Consider the following 14539-nt stretch of genomic DNA (forward strand, 5'->3'; position numbering starts at 1 on the left):
AGTAGGCAAAAGCTGGAAGATAGCATATAACATAAAAATCCCCTTACCTTCATGTAAGGGGATTTTTAGTGTAATTAGGGTGTGGGCATTGCTTTTACGAATGTATGAAGTGCACGCCACTGCAGTCACAATTTTAACTGAAACTCATTTTATATGAAATAATCCGCTCTGGGCCAGCGTGGTGGAGTACGGCCTAGACCTTGTGACATTGTGGGCTAAGACCCTTGCCCTGTGGTGGGCCGGTAATGGGATGATGATGATGATGATAAATAAAATAACAACCGAAGCAGGTACTAAGGCTTTTGGTGACATAACTCGTTCGGGGAAGTATTACCGCCATGTATATTTCTGCTGCCAAGCAGCATGGTTTATTCCGGTCAGAAAGGCGTGGTTGCCGGTGTACCTAATTAAACTACAGGTAAATGAGTTATAACTTTTACACCTTAGGTTGATGGACACCGGGACATGTTGCAGGACGTGTTCCTCGAATAACCTGCGAAGTGCCGCTCTGTTTTTAGGCGATAGTAGATATCTCTGACTATCAGGGCCATTGCTTGGTCTGTCGATTATTTATTTTAATTAAAAAAAAAAAAATTGGTCAATTATATACATTGGTTAGTCCCACTAGACTCTTTGACTATTTCATTAAAACGTTACTTCGTGTTCGTTACTAAAACTAAAGTAAGTAAGCCGCTTATTTTACCTATGAAAAAGTTATAAATTCTCCCTTAACCGACTAATCTTAACTGAAGCAATTGATGGTTATGTCTTAATCCCTCAAGCTAATGAAGCGGAATGTCCTATTGAATTTCCATTTTGGCCCTAATCGGTCTTTAATGGTACTTTTAGGAGCTCTTATGGGACTTTTAAAGACCTCAGCAATGTGCACGGTGACCTTCTAAGGTCTCGGGGATGATTCTCGGATGACGTTTCTAATCATCATAATGTCATCATTACATCAACCTATTTCCTCCTCCTACAATGGCCGAGTTAAGGCCCTTGTCCACCACGCTGGTCCAGAGTCCATTGGTGGACGCCACACAGTTTTGAGAACATTATGTAAAACTCTCAGGCAGTTTTAAGAATAACCTGTTTCAATAATTCTGGTCTTCAACAAAACAATGGTCCACCATTGTTTACACTTGCTAAAAAATAGTTAAACAAATAAATTTATCTATTTATTCTTCTTATTGTGGCCCTAGATTCTTTTTTTTTATTTATATATCTGGACGTCGGTAATGACAAAATATGAATGGGACTCAATATTTTATAAAGATCTGTACTTTCGACCGAATGATTGATTGATTGAATAACTGAATCAAAACTAAATATCACAAAATTGGGTTGTAAACAAACAGTGTCTTGCATGCTGAGTTGCAATGCCTTGAAGTGGAGTGTACAGCATTATAAAAAAATTTTTAAATGTGTCCATAAAATGAAATAAAATGTACTTATTTGTATGAATATGTGATCAAATGTTCTTAACAAAATAAAAAGACCAACAAAATTTGGTCATTTTAAATATATAAACAATCTAGTTCTGAGGCTTTAATTGCAGAAATTCATCAATTTAATAAAATACATTGCGCAATAGCCACTTTTTCAATGTATTCTTAAATTTTTGATGCCGTATATTAAGACAACTTAATACCTAACAATTATTGGCCCCTACCGAATCTCGTGATGTAAGTCGAATATACTTAAAACTAGATCAATCAGGCATTTTTCTTTTTATTGCTCCTTACCATACCACCTTAGTTTTATTCATAGCCAGTATGCAAAAGAAATGTGTCAAAGCAGAATAACACGGCAGTCTCACAGTTTCGCTATGGAGCGGACGAATAAATAAAACCCACTGGGAAAACATTTCAACGATTTATAGAGTACCGTTCCGACTATGACAGCTACAAACAGACGACGTTCACTTTTATATTGTTAGGCGGGTCTAATAGTAACGTACGGGCTACAGCCGGGACTACAATCGACTATATAAATTATAGTTACTAGGTTATTGAAGTGAAGCTTTCTAGGAGGGGAGAGAGGGGCTAGTTGTAACATTTTTTTCTTTTTTGGTGGGGTGACTAAACTATTGAGTATTTTAATTGAAAAGAGGTTTTAAATGGGTAATCTTGTATCTGGAAATATATTTCTACGATATTTTTCCTGAATCTATAATCAACTTTTTGTGTAAAGTTTCGCTTGTTTCAACTTACCCCGTTTTTGGGGTAAGTTGTTGGCTTGGGTTATAAGAAAGTACTATCTAGTAAAAGTTTAATAAATGCATAAAAAAATTAATAGATTTTTTTTTCAATTAGACAGAGAAATCAAATTTTACCTACATTTATTCTGTAGGTTAATAGGCAAAAAACAGTACCTACTCCTGCTGAAAATCAGTCATTCCGGCCTTCCACTCTGTACTGGCTGTGCTTACGTCGTAGGCGGTAACTTACAGAGCATATTGAGTTCAAAATCAAAACAAAGTGTATGAAACCGGCCGAGTTATTAAGCTGTTACTACTTACCCCCGATACAACAAGCCCCTCTCTCTCCTACAACTAGTGTGGCAGGTTTCAAGTGAAATAAATGCCTTCAACAAGCTACTTCCTCGTATAATTTTTTTCTTAACCTTTGCATCCCCTGATATGGTTAGAAAATGTATGGTTTTTAAAACCCCCGTGGGTTTTAAAACCCACTAAAGTAGACTATTGTTAAATTCCGCAAAACATACTTGTAAGTGCGTGCACTTTAACTTTACTTTCAGTGAGAGGTGTGGCACCATAGCTAAATAATATAAGGTCAGAATTATATTAGCACCACATTCGCCACACTTTCATCTGGCCGGGGCCTTACTCCGTAAGGCGTATCCTACGCTATATATGCAAATGCCCCGCAACGAGGCAGTATGGAGGAGGCATTCGCGGTAGAGCGGGCATTTGATAGGGCTGTCGATCTGATGATAAGTTTCAAATTGAATTACTAAAATTAATTGTCTAAGATCTAAATTTATAATTCTCATTAAAAGTTTACGCTTTAATTATAAAGTTGTGTTTGTATCTGTAAGAATACTCTTTTTTGCCTATATAACGGCTGACTGGCGCAGTGGGTGCGACCCTGCTTTCTGAGTCCTAGGCCGTGGGTTCGATTCCCACAGCTGGAAAATGTTTGTGTGATGAACATGATTGTTATTCAGTGTCTGGGTGTTTATCTCTGTATTGCATAAGTATTTATGTGTATTATATTCATAAAAATATTACAGCTATCGTAGTACCCATAACACAAGCTACGCTTACTTTGGGGCTAGGTGGCGATGTGTGTATTTTCGTGACCGGTACCACAAAACATTCCTTGCCAGCCGTTAAAGTAGAATTAATTTTCAACTAATTTAGTCATGTGATACAATTGCCAAAAAAATGGTTATTTCTGAGTTGTATTAAAGATTTTTATGTGAAACTTAAGTTTAAATGTTCCCGTGTGGTGGAATATACGACATTGTATGTATAATGTAATGTAAAAGCTGAAGATATATTTATTTTGAATGCTTAAATCAAATAGATAAATAATTTTCAAACGTCATTCCTGATCAGATTGTAATGACTCTTAAATCTATATTTTTAAATAAACGATATGCATTCGTCTGTATACAGGTAGAAATATAGTGTTTTATTAAAATAAATACTAATAATAAACTAGTAGACTAAATTGCATCTAAACTATTACTTTCATTGTAAGTTGTCTCACACAATATTTTTGTCGGCATGTATGCAGTTCTGATCTATATACTCGAAGAAGCCTCATGTGAGATTGAACCTCAGCTTAGGGTATGATTGAGATGATGTCTACATGTGACTGGCCAAGGAGTGAGATCCTAACAACCCTCATCTTAGTTGGCCAAGAAGTGTGTTAACGATTGTGCCAACCCTATTCGCAAGGGGCATTTGTTTATGTAAATGGACGTCGTGAAATGGAGAGTTATGCTGATTTTTCACTGATGCACAGAGCGTTTGCATTTTCATTTCTTTAGATAACTTTTGACCTGTGCTGACGTTTGTTTTGAATACATTGGGACTATAAAGTTTTATTACTTTTAGTATCTTGATTATAACTTATTCTATTTTTGCTGTAAAACTTATCCAGCTCTTAATTTTTGAAATTGTAATAATTTATATCCTATCCAAGGAGTATCAATAAGGCTATGATAGAAATAATCGGCTATTTATATATTTATACATTACTAAAAAACCATTCTCAATGAATAGGCTATCTTTCTTTCTTCGCCCTCACTTACTGCAAGATTGCTCGGTCTAGATAGCTTCGTCGGAACTCTGTTCACAAATATACATTGACGCCCTGTGTCTTAGATTCATCTGAGGCGTACGTGTTAAGCCTGTTATTACACCGGAAATCACACAGTTCTAACCGGAACACAACAATTCTGCTTTGTGGCATTCTGAAATAAGCATGGCGGTCGTACTTCGAATCAGCTTTTTAACAAATGCTCTCCTTCTAAACAAAAAGCGCTACTGCATCTTCATATTCCATTGCTGTGGGAAGAAGGACAGACCAAGTAACCAGCAAACAAGTTTTCGCATTTACAACACTAGTAGGGATTAGAGAAAAAGGAGGCATTAATACAATAACACTAACTCACCGCAAAGTGACGTAAAGCATCTAAAAACAAAACGCATGCAAATTTATCGGCGCATGTAAATTCGCGCTTTATATTCGAACGTCCGAGATGTCGCATCCATTTTTGCTTTCCGCGTAGAACATCTCGGAACACCGATGACGGCTCGCGATAGCGCGAAATCATAAATATAGCTTTTACTGTCTACCAGTGCTTTGTCTTTCGCCTTTTTGCCTGTTTACTCAGTGCCCCTAAGGAGATGCGAAATGAAATAGCATTTCGTTTTCGAACGGATAACTTGGCCCTTTTCTCTCGAGTTGGCTTGTATTTATCCTTAATAATATTACAAATGCGAAAGTATATTTGTTTGTTTTTACCTTTCATATTTAAGCCACCAATCAAATTGATTGGCATAGAATTAGTTGAAGCCATGTTTTCTGTGCCAAGTAAAATGTAGAAAAATAGTAGATACCTTACTTCATTTTAAACGAATTAAAAATTTTGCATAAAAATATTTTGCTCACTGGCACAAGTAATGCGCGTTTTTTTGCACTTGGTTGTCCGCACTAGCAACAAATGTATGTCTTGCTATCAGACTTTAACACTTGTTATCTAGAATCTTACATGTTACACGTGAGTTTAGAATTTAAATACAACTTCGTTGAACCGGCGCCACGTGAACTCCTCAATCAAGCGCCCACATGGGTGTTTAATTAAAATAAATTACTGTATACGCATGCGTACTGCGACCGGTGACAACGGACGTACAGATCTTTTGATTAGAGTTGCCAGCGGGCCTATTCTATATCTCGGGGGATATTATATAATAGTTTTTTTTTTGGCGTGTTGGAAATGCTTTATCGCACCGACCCTCTGGAAGGCTGGAGGTTATGTGGAACCCCCCTAAAACATTCATATCACAAGACCTCCATATCATATATCCTAACATTGATGTACGCGGTCTCTTTTACTGGGATTTAGAGCTTAAAGCCACCGCGGCACTCCATGTCGGACTGACAAATTTTTAACAATGCCAAAGCGCGGGATTTGGCATCAGTGGCGAGCATAGAGGGTATGCTGATATAAAATGAAGAAAATCTCTAGTACGAGTTATAAATACTTAAGGATAGGCTGTTTATAACTCTTACAATGCCTATGCTTAAGTTTTTTATAACTCGTCCTGGATATTTTTTTTTTAATTTTTTCTCATCTGCATACTCTGTGCGTACCCTCTATGCACGCCACTGTTTGGCATGCCAATTCCAAATAATTAATATATTTTGTAGCGGCCGTTACTTTTCAATTAACAACTGTTAAAAAACAATTATAAATTTTTTTGCACGTCAATAAAAACCGTAACAAAAGGGTACGAAGAAAAAATAAAACATAGCCCTAGCTATTCTCGTACACTTTACATCATCTAAATAGAGACTATGGATTTGATTCCAGACTGAGACAAATACTGATGCGCCCACGTCTCGGCTGATGTTAATTAAAATAAATTACTGGTCGTACTTGCCCCACGATCGATGACGTACAGATGGTTTGATTAGAGTCATCGGGGTGGAACCAGTTCAAGCCGAGTACTGTGATCTTAGCAAGGCCGTAGCTAGGGATTAACCTCGGGGGGGTCAAGCTCGATAGGTGAGGAGAGACAGTATGTAACAACCCCATATATTATGACAACGAGTCTTTGACCGTAGCTAGTTAACAATTTACCCACAACGATGCTGAACCGTTTAGTGTTACAGTTACAATGTCGCGTCGAAACCGATAGGGGGCATAGGCTTAATATAACTGCTATTACCATAATGAAGTAAGCTTAGAACGAAATTATCATTTGTTACTAAATGCGATTGCAAATAAGGGCCAACTTGTGGTGGAATAAAAGAGTTCTGATTTGCTAATGGTTTTCTTAACGTTAAGATTAAAGACAAAAAAATTACAGGGTGTTGCAAAACAATTGCTAGAGAAGGTAAAAAATGGGAGAGGGCGATACACACACGATAATTAGTAACATATCTTAGATCCGAATAAGAAAGAAAGAGTAAAATATTTTAGTAAGTACCAACGTGTATACAGGTCTGTAGGTTTAGTGTTTGGAGAGGGAGAAATGGTTCGACCCCCCAAAATACGTCCCTGTCTGCGGCCTTAGGTCTAAGTTTACGCTTGCTTTGTAATTATTTGATACGTAATGAGACTCTTAAACACTTCAGAATATTGGATGATAATTTGTTTAAGTCCGCGATAAACAATGCGCATCAAAGTAAATATCTTACAACCCCACTTACCCGTCCAAATAGAAGCGGCTCTGGGCAAATATGTCGTGAACTAATCCATACAATATACTAAGGTATACTGTATGGATTAATTCACGACAAATATGCCCGTCGAGAAACAGACAGCTGTGGTAGAGCTTTTTATGACCGAGCTCATCTGAGCAGAGGAGAAGTATGATGGAAGAAGAAGAAAAAGAAATACTTTATTGCACACAAACATCAGAATATACATAAAATATAGAATAAACAACAACAAGAATTGTAGGCATGCAAAGGCGGCCTTATTGCTGCAAGCAATCTCTTACAGGCAACCTCTGACAGAAGGAAAAGCTGCAAGAGAGCGGGATAGTGCAATTATACTACATATAATATACATATATATTCGGCAATAAATAGACATACATATAAAATAAATAAATATGTAAATACATATATAATAAATATATATATAAATGGAAGTAAAAGCCATGCTTATTTCTGCCTTCAAGTAGCATTGTTGTGGTTCCTTACCAGGCACACAGGCCTAACACCTTTGCATGTATCCGTGTATGTACTCCTCGTATGACCCGCGAACTGTGCACTGCTTAAATTGCTAAGCAGTGTTGGGAATATCTCTACGTGATCAAATCAGAACTGAGGAGATCATTAGTAAAACCAGAGTTACAGCGAGTCGCAAAGCTGAAGTGGAAATGGTTAAAAACCAAATATTCACATGTAATCAGGTTAATAATCATAAAAAAATGTATGAAAAAAAAAGTATTCTCTATCATTGTTACCCTGGTAAAATAAACTCTTTATTCAAATCTTTGCACATCAATAATCTAACAGATTATTAGGCGTTATTATTCAACAAACATACAAACTTTCGCAGTTATTTGTATAAGTATCAATAGCATAGTAGGTTTATTTCCGTAGTTATACCTATGCTAAACCGTTACCTCGCCGGTAGTGCAATAGATCTTGTTTGAAATCTTTATGCTCGCTATATAAATCGAAGGCAGTTTATGGGTTTAATAAAATATAACATACTGATTCCATTTGAGAATATTTACTTATCGTTTGAGAGCTTAATTAAATGGGAATGTTTGTAGAAAGGACTTTGTTTTATAGTCTGAATCTATTTCATTATCAATTTGCATTGCGTAACAGTAATTTAACTTTAAATTGCCCTACTTTTTGTCCTAAAATTGAGATAAGATTTAAATTTAGAATGGTGGTAAAGAATATCTAGCATTGTTAAGAATCTAGTTAAATCTATATATATATATATATAAATGTTGTGTTGGTTTGTGTACGCTTCAAAAACTCGAAAAGTTCTGCACCGATCGAGCTGAAATTTGAGCATGATATATAATACGCATCAAGGATTGTTTTTGTCTACTTTTTTCAACCATTCAATCACAATGTGCCACAACGAAGCATGGCAGGGTACAATAGGGCTAGTTAATAATAAAAGTATTAGAATGATTCTGTCAACTTGAAAACTAATTGACCTAAAGGTCAACCTTGAAGAGCCTCATTGGAGTTGGTTATTAAAGAGGGAATGCTTTGAGACCCTTAGCTCCTTTAAGCTTATCCTCAGAAAACCCGTTCTATGAGGATATTTTTTGGTTACAGACATAAATTCTCCAAATAACACGATCTCACAAAAAGTTCTACTACTACTGAAAATCGTGTGTTCGCCCATTACGACTTTAGCTTCGCGATTATTTGAGATATGACAGTAACTCTGGTAACTACGAATATCCATGAGGATATTAATCTGATTTGCTAATGTTGTTATACTACAAACGTAACTCTCCATCGCCCGCAGAGTGACTCTGAGCTTTCTATTAGATAGAGGCAAGCGTTACTTTGCAGAATTCCATGATATAAAATGAATATAAAGCACCGGAGCATTCTCAGGAGATATTTACTTCACTTAGCAATTTGTGTAATGTAAACTCAACATCTTCTGAGGATGCTCCAGTGTCGGAGCGTAACGTGCGTAGCGAGTACAATGCGAAAATCTGTTTGGTGTGGAGTATAAAGATTGAAGAAATTATAAATTTCACTGTACTAATTCTCCTCTTTTCGTGGAGTATAGCAAAATAAGCTTAATTTACATAATATATCATGGGATTCCGCAAAGTAACGCCTGAGTTTTCTAGCAGCAGAAACAAAGCAAGTGGAGTATGTTTTGAACATAATATTTTCAAATTACTCTAGAATTACTTCATGCACGACTATTGACATCATAATTTGAATTATTATATTGCATTATCATTATATTATCTTATCTGGTATCTGTTGAGCTTTATGTTCAAAGTGATAAGGTGTGGTTTGCAATATCAAACTGTTTACTATTCAAGTTTGAAGGGAAATCACGGTGCAAGTGTTTAGGCGGTTATTGTGACTACGTGGTTTGAAAAATTGGGACATAAAATGATTTATTTATCTTCGCTTATTAAAAAATTATTCATACACAAAATTAGATCGAGATATTTATACAATTGAATTTATACATCTTAGGAACTGTGCCTCGCTGCGGTGGTTTCGAGGACGTTTTAGCTTTTATTTAGTTTTTAAATAGTTTATTTTAGGTTATAGTTATGTATTAATAAAAATTATATTTTAGAGATAATCAAATAAATTCCATTGATGAATTTCGAATAAAACAAGGTTGCTGGGTAACAGTTGATTTCATTTTCATCTCACACAAGATTGAAAACTGATTTTAATAAAATTGATGTAGGATTTGATAAATGTTTAGTAATGGCAGAGTAAATTTGTTACAAAACCAGATTTCAGGGCAGTGATGAAATTAGGAGATCCTTAGAAGACACCCCACAGTGGACTTCAAAGCCTTGAACACCGGCGCAAGGTTGCTTGTCTGGCTGTTTTCTACAAGATACATTTCGGAGAGTGTGCTCAGGAGCTATTCGATTTGGTCAAACCATCTGCTTTCTACCATCGAACTGCGAGGTACAGAAACAATCTGCACCGTTACGTGGTTGAAATACCATCAACACGTACGAAGCGGTTTGCTTCTTCCTTTGTGATCCGCACCGCAAAGGCCTGGAATGCCCTCCCATCTTCCGTCTTCCCCGATACCTATAATCTGGGAGTCTTCAAATCAAGACTGAATAGGCATCTTCGAGGCAAGCGCGCTTCATCTTAGGCTGCATCATCACTTACCATCAGGTGTGATTGCAGTCAAGCACTTGTCTATATAATTAAAAAAAAAAAAAAAGAACGCAAAGCTGAAGTGGAAACGGGCAGAGCACATAGCTCGAAGAACCAATGGACGTTGGGGTTCCAAGGTTCTGGAATGGCGACCTGGAATGGATAGGTTAACGCAGCGTCGGTCGGCCCCGAACAAGGTGGACAGACGACATCAAACGAGTCGCTGGGAGCTGCTGCAAATAAGTGGCCCAGGACCGTGGTTTTTTTTAACTCCCTACAAAAGACCTATGTCCAGCAGTGGACTTGAAACGGTTGAAGTGATGATGATGATGATGAAGTGATATTTAATTACTGAAATTTAAAAAGGCGTAAAACTCCGAAAACCTTAAGGAAATTTTAAGTTTTAAACATAAAACTACCACCGTCCCAGATAATTTATATTGAACCGGTTACATAGATTAGGATCCTTCACATTTCTACTGCACACGTCTGTAATAGCTACTTATCAAGCTTGTGTATCGCTAGGTGTAATATTTGTCCCAATTATTTTTATAAAATCATGGCCACTGTATTGACAAGCCAGTAGCTGTGGGCGTAAAACTAAACCTACAGTGAATTAAGATAAGCAAAGTAAACCAGCGGTTCCGAGAAAAGATTTTTTTACATGCATATGCTATTGCCTCTATGCATAGTAGTTAGGACCTCGGCGTTCCTTTCGGGGGACGGAGTTTGATCCCCGGCACGCACCTCTAACTATTCGGATTTATTTGTGCTTTTAATTATAGCAATTAAATATTGCATTTGAAGCAATTAAAATGGGAAAATCATTGTGACCTAGAGACATTCCGCGGATGTCAACTGAGACGTTTTCACAGTTTTTGAACACAATGCACTGCATTCAATAATGGCTGAACAAGGATTCTGTATTTTCTTAATTAAATGTAAAAACCATACAATTAATAACATAATAAAAACATAAACATAAGGTAACGAGTTAAAAGGTAGGTCACTCGATATTTGTGACATTACCGAATCGTTATCGAATTACATTGACTAAGCTACCGCATTTAAGTACCTTTTATTTACATAAATAATTTAAAAGGTAATATAATATCCTATTGATGTCAGAAATCACGCAAAACGGCCATTAAAATTCTATCTTATTTATTGCAAAACGTCGCACTCGAATAATGTGCATGAAACTGAATGCTCTTGAGTTCTGCTTCGCCCTTAATTAATGAATAGACAAATCAATAATATATAGAGAGGAATATAAAAATAAAACATACCAGACAGTACGAGAATAATGTAATTAATGTATCTTAAAGACTTAAAAACAATCAGTCTGAGGTAAGAATTAAAATATTTTTAACGTAAGTCAAGTGGAAATGTTAAAATTAAATTAAATTCTTCTCCAACCTTTTTAATTTTTAGAATTGTCAGTTCTATAAAATAACACCTTGTAAGTTTATTAAAGGAATACGTTAATATTAAAAGTTAATTCAATGGATTTTGATTGAATAAATATATGTTTTATATTTAACAGAGGCTTACGCAAAGTGTGGGACATAGTTCGCATGTTCGTATGTTGATAAGGCGAGGGGATATTAATTTTATTGAGGTACAGATAATATTATTTTGTAGAAGCTCACCGGGAATGAAATGTGTTGAAACTTGTATTGTAATCGTCATCATATCAAACCACTACCGGCCAACTACAGGGCAAGGATGGGCGCCGGCCCAGTGCGGATTTGTGGACTCCACACACCTTTGAGAACGTTATGGATAACTCGTAGGCATGCTTTCTCACGATGTTTAACCCTTAACCACTGAAGCAAGTGATATTTTAATTGCCAAAATCGCCCAATACTTTAAAAGTTTGAGGTGCGTACTGGGATTCGAACTCAGCCCTCCGAAAAAGTCCAACCAACAGAGCTTTCACCGTTTAAATTAGAAATTAGTATAAGAAGGAGTAATAGTTACATATTTGTTTAAAACGAAACTCGGGTGCATCCTGTTCTTATCACCCCACTTGTCACGGAAGTGGGGGCTTTTTAAAGAGCTTTTTAATTTTATAATTTTGAATGGTTCGTTGTCGCCAGTTTACGACAGAATGATAATGGTGGGAACGTACGCTTTGGGTTTAAATAAGGGTTAAGATAATGATAAATTATCTCTGTTTAACTTAACAATAGATTATGTAAGACGTTACACTCGGTTTAGTATTAAGATTTTAACTGGGCAATCTTAACTGCGCACAAAATGTTTGGCGACTCTTCTATTATTGATTGTCAAGTTTTACGTCACAACTCATGGTTAAGAGTATGTCACGACTAAATTGTCACAGAGAATAAATAAATAAAAAAAAAAAAAACTGTAAATAGACTCAGTAGTTGGTGACGACTACAACTAAATTGTCCGTCTGAAGAGCGTGGTATACCCTGTGGAGTGTTGCTCTGTTGATAGGCGATGGTTTTCCACTTACCATCAGGTGGCTCATCTGTTTCATCCGTCAATTACTCCTATAAAAATGAGAGAATGTGAATGTCGTTTGTGTAGTCTGCGCACAAAATGATTAGCGCTCTTCTAATGTTGACTGTCGATTTTTACCTCTGAAGTTAAGAGTGAGAGTTCTAAGCTTCATAGGTGACACGACTAAATTGTCACAGATAATCAAGAGTCGGTGACGACTACGATAAATTGTATTACATAATCAGTAGTTTAACTTCTTTGGTTTATAAGTTTAAACGTATCGTGCTTTAGTTTTTAAAAAACCAAGATGGCTGAGGAAATTACATAACTAACAAAATTATGAGGAAAAAATGATTATTTTCGCCCCACGTGACCACATTTTTATTTTAAGCTGCATATTGAAGATAAATTTATAGGTACTAAGTAATTTATAGAAAAAGCAAATAACTAAGGAAGACACAAACTGGGAGGAGTGTAGATTACAAAAAATGTATGTGTGTGCTAGTGAACATACGTAAGAAGTAAAATTTCTTTAAGGCATATTTTTTTTATATTTTATTATTACAATAAATTGATGTTTACTCGATTAACAGTCGTATAAATTAATAATTGCTAGTTTTACTGATGTTTCACTGATGTTGACAATCGAAAACTGAGGTTCACCTTATAGAACCTAAAAAAATACTATAATTTAACCCACGTGTTGAATGTATTAGAAATAAATATGTAAAATATGGCGCGTAATGGAAAAATGTGACTTAGAAATGAAGATGGCGCGTAACAGAAAAACGTTACATTGCTATAAAATTTCTCCCATACGTCGATAAAGAATTTTCACATCAAACAGGATTTTAAACACAATTGTAAATCTATAGCATGATCTTGTCCCAAATTCGATCTAAGTGGAAAGTAACTAAATAGCGAAAGATCTTCTATATCTTTAAGAACGTCGATTAAAAACTAGGTGAAAACTATTTATTGTATTGTATACCTACTGCATAATGCTATTACCTGCATTACATTGTAATTAAATAAGGAGCTGCAATTTGTTCCACAACATCTTTATTATAACTTAGCACAATAAAATACATATAAAACGATTGCAGTGTTACTCAAAGTTTATTTATTTGCTCTAAAACATAGCAATTGCTTCCATTAACGTCCATTTGCTAACGCGCAAACTGTAATTTTAACATAAATAATAATAGTAACAATTCTGTGTAGTCATAATTTTAATAAATAATTGGCATGAGTTAAAACTCAAGAAATTATGCCTGAGAAAACTAACTCAAAAGGCTATGACTATAAAAGGTAGGTGTGATATACTATAGGTAGGTAATCCAATGTTATGTAAGCTGGAAGAATACCAGTACTGTAGCGTAAACTACATAGACAATATAGTAAAAGAACCTTTGGTATGAATTGCAGTCCCAACTAAAAAGTTAAGTGACACTGATAATTATAATGGTAACAATTCTGTGTGGTCATAATTTTAATAAATGATTGACATGAGTTAACTTAAGAAATCATGAGCGATATAATTCATCCAAAATGATCTTATTTTAGTGTTAAGTTTTTATGCAAGCTGTAGTAAATCTCACATTTTGATGTCAGATTGAAACGAAACGTCAAATTTGACAAGTTCAATATAAATTTTTCAAAAATTCGTGCCTCCAAATTTTAGCCTGTTAACTCTTCAATAAGTATTTGAAATAAATATTCTCTGGCCTGGCCTTGTGGGAAACTCCAGCCGTGGTGGTCATGCGTTGGAGGTATAGTGTATAAAGCTGCTGTACATGCGAATAAACGCACAGAGGAAACGAACTTATCAGCGAGAATGTCAATGAGCATACAAACACTACATTTACGTGTGACACCGAATTATCTGATTATTTCTTTAGATATTCTGGAAACATTCCTTTTTGCTTTCCTTCGCTCTGGACCAAATTTCATCCCTTCTGTAAATTAATAGTTAATTTCAAGTGTTGTGCTAAAAATAA

Source organism: Pararge aegeria, chromosome 11 (assembly GCF_905163445.1).
Source record: "Pararge aegeria chromosome 11, ilParAegt1.1, whole genome shotgun sequence".
Taxonomy (NCBI): domain Eukaryota; kingdom Metazoa; phylum Arthropoda; class Insecta; order Lepidoptera; family Nymphalidae; genus Pararge; species Pararge aegeria.